At 40.1% G+C, this 7,236-nt stretch overlaps 1 non-coding gene across 1 annotated transcript; it reads right to left on the minus strand.

Moving 5' to 3' along the window:
- Positions 1–2,184: 2,184 nt before the first annotated feature.
- Positions 2,185–2,292, minus strand: LOC130977958 (small nucleolar RNA R71). The gene has a single exon (XR_009085626.1). It is a non-coding gene; the product is annotated as a small nucleolar RNA R71 (small nucleolar RNA).
- Positions 2,293–7,236: the final 4,944 nt, after the last annotated feature.

Below are 7,236 nucleotides of genomic sequence, written 5' to 3' on the forward strand. Positions count from 1 at the left end.
AAGCACCAAGTTTTTGGCGCCGTTGCCGGGGATTGTTCAGTTTGGACAACTGACGGTTCATCTTGTTGCTTAGATTAGGTATTTTTTTTTCGAAGTTCTTGAAGATGAATTCTAGAGTTTCATGATGATTTGTTGAAGTCTGGCTGGCTGAGAAGCCATGTCTAATCTTATTGGACCGAGGTTTCAACTTATCATCACAAGAGCTTGTTGATTTTTATCAATCTTGCTTTTGGGGCAGTGATCTGCTAAGGCTTGGCTGGCCTTTGGCCATGTCTAGTGTTTTGGACCGAAGCTTTCTTTGAAAGCTTGGCTGGCTGTGAAGCCATGTCTAATTCCTGGACCGGAGTCTTAGACTAGCATTGCACTGATTCCTGGAATTCTCATTAAGAATTTTGATACCTTTTTCCACTTAATTTTCGAAAAACACAAAAAAATCAAAAAAATCACAAAATCCAAAAATTTCTTGTTTGAGTCTAGTGTCTCATCTTAAGTTTGGTGTCAATTGCATGCAATCATTCATGTGTCCTAGTGATCTTCAAGATGTTCTTGATGATTTACTTGCTCTAATCTTTGAATTCTATTGACTTGAAGTATTTTGTGTGTCTCATATGCATTCTCATATTATTAGTGTCAGTGGTATACAAACTGCTAAGTTTGGTGTCTTGCATGCATTGTTATTTGATTTTAGTTGCATTTTGATTATCCTTTATTATTAAAAATCCAAAAATATTTTCAATTTGTGTCTTTTCAAGTCAATAACACAGAGAATTGAAGATTCAGAACATACAGCAGAGGAATTGCATAGAAAAAACTGGGCGTTCAAAACGCCCAGTAAAGAAGGACAGACTGGCGTTTAAACGCCAGCCAGGGTACCTGGTTGGGCGTTTAACGCCCAAAAGGGTATAGTTTTGGGCGTTAAACGCCAGAATGTGCACCATTCTGGGCGTTTAACGCCAGGATGGCACAAGGGGGAGAATTTTGTTTTCAAATCAAATTTTCTTTCAAGTTTTCAAAGTTTTTCAAAATCAAATCTTTTTCAAATCATATCTTTTCAATCAAATGTTTTCAAAATCAATTTCTTTCCTTTTTCAAAGATACTTACTATCAATTAATGATTTGATTCAACATTTCAAGTATGTTGCCTTTTCTGTTGAGAAAGGTTTAATGTTTGAATCATATCTTTTCTTGATAGCCAAGTTACTAATTTTTAAAATCAAATCTTTTTAAAATTGTTTTCAAATCATATCTTTTCAATCACATATTTTTGAAAACAATCATATCTTCTTAACCTCATCTTTTTCAAATTAGTTTTCAATCAAATCTTTTTGATTTCTAATTTCAAAATTTTTTTTCAAAAATCATCTTATTTCTTTCCCACTCTCCTTTTCGAAAATTAAGTAATACTTTTCAAAAATATTTTCAAAATCTTTCACTTAATTTTCGAAAATTACTTCCCTTCTCCTCACATCCTTCTATTTATGGACTAACACTATCCCTTAATGCAAAATTCGAACTCCATCTCTTTTGATAAGTTCGAATTTTCTACTTCTGTCTTCCACTCTTCTTTTCCTCTGACACTTCAAGGAATCTCTATACTGTGACATAGAGGATTCCACGTTTTCTTGTTCCCTTCTCTTTCTTATGAGCAGGAGCAAAGACAAAAGCATTCTTGTTGAGCCTGATCCTGAACCTGAAAGGACCTTGAAGAGAAAGCTAAGAGAAGCCAAAGCACAACTCTCTTTAAAGGACCTAACCGAATTCTCCAAAGAAGAAGAACACATGGCAGCCGAAAACAACAACAATGCAAACAATGCAAGGAAGGTGCTGGGTGACTTTACTGCACCTACTCTTGACTTCTATGGGAGAAGCATCTTTATCCCTGCCATTGGAGCAAACAACTTTGAGCTTAAGCCTCAATTAGTTTCTCTAATGCAACAGAATTGTAAGTTCCATGGACTTCCATTGGAAGATCCTCATCAGTTTTTAGCTGAGTTCTTGCAAATCTGTGACACTGTCAAGACTAATGGGGTAGACCCTGAGGTCTATAGACTTATGCTATTCCCTTTTGCTGTAAGAGACAGAGCTAGAATATGGTTGGATTCTCAACCTAAAGAAAGCCTGGACTCTTGGGAAAAGCTAGTCAATGCCTTCTTGGCAAAGTTCTTTCCACCTCAAAAATTGAGTAAGCTTAGAGTGGAAGTCCAAACCTTCAGACAAAAGGACGGAGAATCCCTCTATGAAGCTTGGGAAAGATACAAACAATTAATCAGAAAGTGTCCTTCTGATATGCTTTCTGAATGGAGCATCATAGGTATTTTCTATGATGGTCTCTCTGAACTATCCAAGATGTCTTTGGATAGCTCTGCTGGAGGATCTCTTCATCTGAAGAAGACGCCTACAGAAGCTCAAGAGCTGATTGAAATGGTTGCAAATAACCAATTCATGTACACTTCTGAAAGGAATCCTGTGAACAATGGGGCTAATCAGAAGAAAGGAGTTCTTGAGATTGACACTCTGAATGCCATACTGGCTCGGAACAAGATATTGACTCAACAAGTCAATTTGATTTCTCAAAGTCTGTCTGGAATGCAAAATGCACCAAGCAGTACTAAAGATGCTTCATCTGAAGAAGAAGCATATGATCCTGAGAACCCTTCAATGGAAGAGGTGAATTACCTAGGAGAACCCTATGGAAACACCTATAATTCTTCATGGAGAAATCACCCAAATTTCTCATGGAAGAATCAAGAAAGACCTCAACAAGGTTTCAATAACAATAATGGTGGAAGAAACAGGTTTAGCAATGGCAAGCCTTTTCCATCATCTTCTCAGCAACAGACAGAGAGTTCTAAGCAGAATACCTCTGACTTAGCAACCATGGTCTCTGATCTAATCAAAACCACTCAAAGTTTCATGACTGAAACAAGGTCCTCCATTAGAAACTTGGAAGGACAAGTGGGTCAGCTGAGCAAGAAAATCACTAAACTCCCTCCTGGTGCTCTCCCAAGCAATACTGAAGAAAATCCAAAAGGAGAGTGCAAAGCCATTAACATGGCCGAATTATGGGAGGAAGAAGAGGCAGTGAACGCCACTGAGGAAGACCTCACTGGATGTCCACTGGCCTCCTATGAGTTCCCCAATGAGGAACCATGGGAATCTGAGGCTCAAAATGAGACCATAGAGATTCCAATGGATTTACTTCTGCCATTCATGAGCTCTGATGAGTATTCTTCCTCTGAAGAGGATGAGTATGTCACTGAAGAGCAAGTTGCTAAATACCTTGGAGCAATCATGAAGCTAAATGACAAGTTATTTGGAAATGAGACTTGGGAGGATGAACCCCCTTTGCTCACCAAAGAACTGGATGACTTGTCTAGGCAGAAACTGCCTCAAAAGAGGCAGGATCCTGGGAAGTTTTCAATACCTTGTACCATAGGCACCATGACCTTCAAGAAGGCCTTGTGTGACTTAGGGTCAAGTGTAAACCTCATGCCCCTCTCTGTAATGGAGAAGCTAGGGATCTTTGAGGTACAAGCTGCAAAAATCTCACTAGAGATGGCAGACAACTCAAGAAAACAAGCTCATGGACTTGTAGAAAATGTTTTGGTTAAGATTGAAGACCATTACATCCCTACTGATTTCATAGTCCCAGAGACTGGGAAGTGCATGGATGAATCCATCATCCTTGGCAGACCCTTCCTAGCCACAGCAAAGGCTGTGATTGATGTTGATAGAGGAGAGTTAATCATTCAAGTGAATGAAGAATCCTTTGTGTTTAAGGCTCAAGGATACCCCTCTATCACCATGGAGAAGAAGCATGAAGAGCTTCTCTCAAAACAGAGCCAAACAGAGCCCCCACAGTCAAACTCTAAGTTTGGTGTTGGGAGGCCACAACCAAACTCTAAGTTTGGTGTTGAACCCCCACATTCAAACTCTAAGTTTGGTGTTGGGAGGTTCCAACATGGCTCTGAGTATCTGTGAGGCTCCATGAGAGTCCTCTATCAAGCTAATGACATTAAAGAAGCGCTTGTTGGGAGGCAACCTAATGTTTTATAATTAACTATTTCCTTTTGTTATTTTATTTTTTTTTGTAGGTTGATGATCATAAGAAGTCACAAAATCAATGAAAAAAGCAAAAACAGAATGAAAAACAGGAAGAAAAACAGCACACCCTGGAGGACGCACTTACTGGCGTTTAAACGCCAGTAAGGTTAGCTGTTGGGCGTTTAACGCCCAGTCTGGCACCATTCTGGGCGTTTAACGCCAGAAAGGGGCACCAGACTGGCGTTAAACGCCAGAAAAGGGCAGGAACCTGGCGTTAAACGCCAGGAATGGGCACCAGCCCGGCGTTTAACGCCAGAAATGGCTCAAAACGTGATTTTGCATGCCATTTGGTGCAGGAATGACTTTTCCTTGACACCACAGGATCTGTGGAGCCCACAGGATCCCCACCTACCCTACCACTCTCTCTCTTCTTCACCAATCACCTCAACAACTCTTCCCCAAAAACCCCTCACCTATCAAATCCCCTCCTTCTCTTCACCACTCACATCCATCCTTCATAAAACCCCACCTACCCCTCCATTCAAATTCAAACCACTTTCCCACCCAAACCCACCCTCACATGGCCGAACAACCCTCTCCCCCTCTCCTATATAAACCCTCCTTCACTCCTTCATTTTCACACACCTTAAACACCATCTCTCTCCCCTTTGGCCGAATACAAAGCCATTCCCTTTCTCCTCATTTCTTCTTCTTCTACTCTCTTCTTTCTTCTTTTGCTCGAGGACGAGCAAACATTTTAAGTTTGGTGTGGTAAAAGCATTGCTTTTTGTTTTTCCATAACCATTTATGGCATCCAAGGCCGGAGAAACCTCTAAAAAGAGGAAAGGGAAGGCAAAAGCTTCCACCTTCGAGTCATGGGAGATGGAGAGATTCATCTCAAGGGTGCATCAAGACCACTTCTATGAAGTTGTGGCCTTGAAGAAGGTGATCCCCGAGGTCCCCTTTTCACTCAAAAAGGGTGAATATCCGGAGATCCGACATGAGATCCGAAGAAGAGGTTGGGAAGTTCTTACCAACCCCATTCAACAAGTCGGAATCTTGATGGTTCAAGAGTTCTATGCCAATGCATGGATCACCAAGAACCATGATCAAAGTGTTAACCCGAATCCAAAAAATTATCTTACTATGGTTCGGGGGAATTATTTGGATTTTAGTCCGGAAAGTGTAAGGTTGGCATTCAATTTGCCCATGATGCAAGGAGATGAACATCCTTACACTAGAAGGGTCAACTTTGATCAAAGGTTGGACCAAGTCCTCACAGTCATATGTGAAGAGGGCGCACAATGGAAGAGAGATTCAAGAGGCAAGCCGGTTCAATTGAGAAGGCATGACCTCAAACCCGTGGCTAGAGGATGGTTGGAGTTCATTCAACGCTCAATCATTCCCACTAGCAACCGGTCCGAAGTTACTCTAGACCGGGCCATCATGATTCATAGCATCATGATTGGAGAAGAAGTGGAAGTTCATGAGGTTATAGCCCAAGAACTCTATAAGGTGGCGGACAAGTCCTCTACCTTGGCAAGGTTAGCCTTCCCTCATCTCATTTGTCACCTCTGTTATTCAGTTGGAGTTGACATAGAGGGAGACACCCCTATTGATGAGGACAAGCCCATTACTAAGAAGAGGATGGAGCACACAAGAGACCCCACTCATCATGAGATCCCTGAGATGCCCCAAGGGATGCACTTTCCTCCACAAAACTATTGGGAGCAACTGAACACCTCCCTAGGAGAATTGAGTTCCAACATGGGACAACTAAGGGTGGAGCATCAAGAACACTCCATCATCCTTCATGAAATTAGAGAAGACCAAAGAATCATGAGGGAGGAGCAACAAAGACAAGGAAGAGACATTGAGGAGCTCAAGCACTCCATAGGATCTTCAAGAGGAAGAAAGAGCCGCCATCACTAAGGTGGACCCGTTCTTTAATTTTCTTGTTCTTTATTCCTCTGTTTTTTGAATTTTATGCTTATGTTTATCCATGTTTGTGTCTTGTGATCATTAGTGTCTTAGTGTCTATGCCTTAAAGTTATGAATGTCCTATGAATCCATCACCTTTCTTGAATAAAAACGTGCTTAATTGAGAAAAAAAGAAAGAATTGCATGAATTTTGAATTTTATAATAGTTTAATTATTTTGATGTGGTGGCATTACTTTTGTCTTCTGAATGTATGCTTAAACAGTGCATATGTATCTTGAATTTGTGGTTCATGAATGTTGGCTCTTGAAAGAATGATGAAAAAGGAGACATGTTACTGAGGATCTGAAAAATCATAAAAATGATTCTTGAAGCAAGAAAAAGCAGTGAATATAAAAAAAAAAAAAAAAGAAAGCAACCGAAAAAAAAAAAAAAAAAAAAAAACCGAAAAAGAAAGAGAAAAAGAAAGAATAAAGTTGTGATCCAAGGCAAAAAGAGTGTGCTTAAGAACCCTGGACACCTCTAATTGGGGACTTTAGCAAAGCTGAGTCACAATCTGAAAAGGTTCACCCAATTATGTGTCTGTGGCATGTATGTATCCGGTGGTAATACTGGAAGACAGAGTGCTTTGGGCCACGGCCAAGACTCATAAAGTAGCTGTGTTCAAGAATCATCATACTCTACTAGGAGAATCAATAACACTATCTGGATTCTGAGTTCCTAAAGAAGCCAATCATTCTGAGTTGCAAAGGATAGAGTGAGATGCCAAAACTGTTCAGAGGCAAAAAGCTAAAAGCCCCGCTCATCTAATTAAGACTGATCTTCATAGATGTTTTTGGAATTCATTGCATATTCTCTTCTTTTTATCTTATTTGATTTTCAGTTGCTTGAGGACAAGCAACAATTTAAGTTTGGTGTTGTGATGAGCGGATAATTTATACACTTTTTGGCATTGTTTTTAGTATGTTTTTGGTATGATCTAGTTAGTTTTTAGTATATTTTTATTAGTTTTTAGTTAAAATTCACTTTTCTGGACTTTACTATGAGTTTGTGTGTTTTTCTGTGATTTCAGGTATTTTCTGGCTGAAATTGAGGGACCTGAGCAAAAATCTGATTCAGAGACTAAAAAGGACTGCAGATGCTGTTGGATTCTGAACTCCCTGCACTCGAAGTGGATTTTCTGGAGCTACAGAAGCCCAATTGGCGCGCTCTCAACGGCGTTGGAAAGTAGACATCCTGGGCTTTCCAGCAAT

Source organism: Arachis stenosperma, chromosome 4, assembly GCF_014773155.1.
Source record: "Arachis stenosperma cultivar V10309 chromosome 4, arast.V10309.gnm1.PFL2, whole genome shotgun sequence".
NCBI classification, from domain to species: Eukaryota; Viridiplantae; Streptophyta; class Magnoliopsida; order Fabales; family Fabaceae; genus Arachis; species Arachis stenosperma.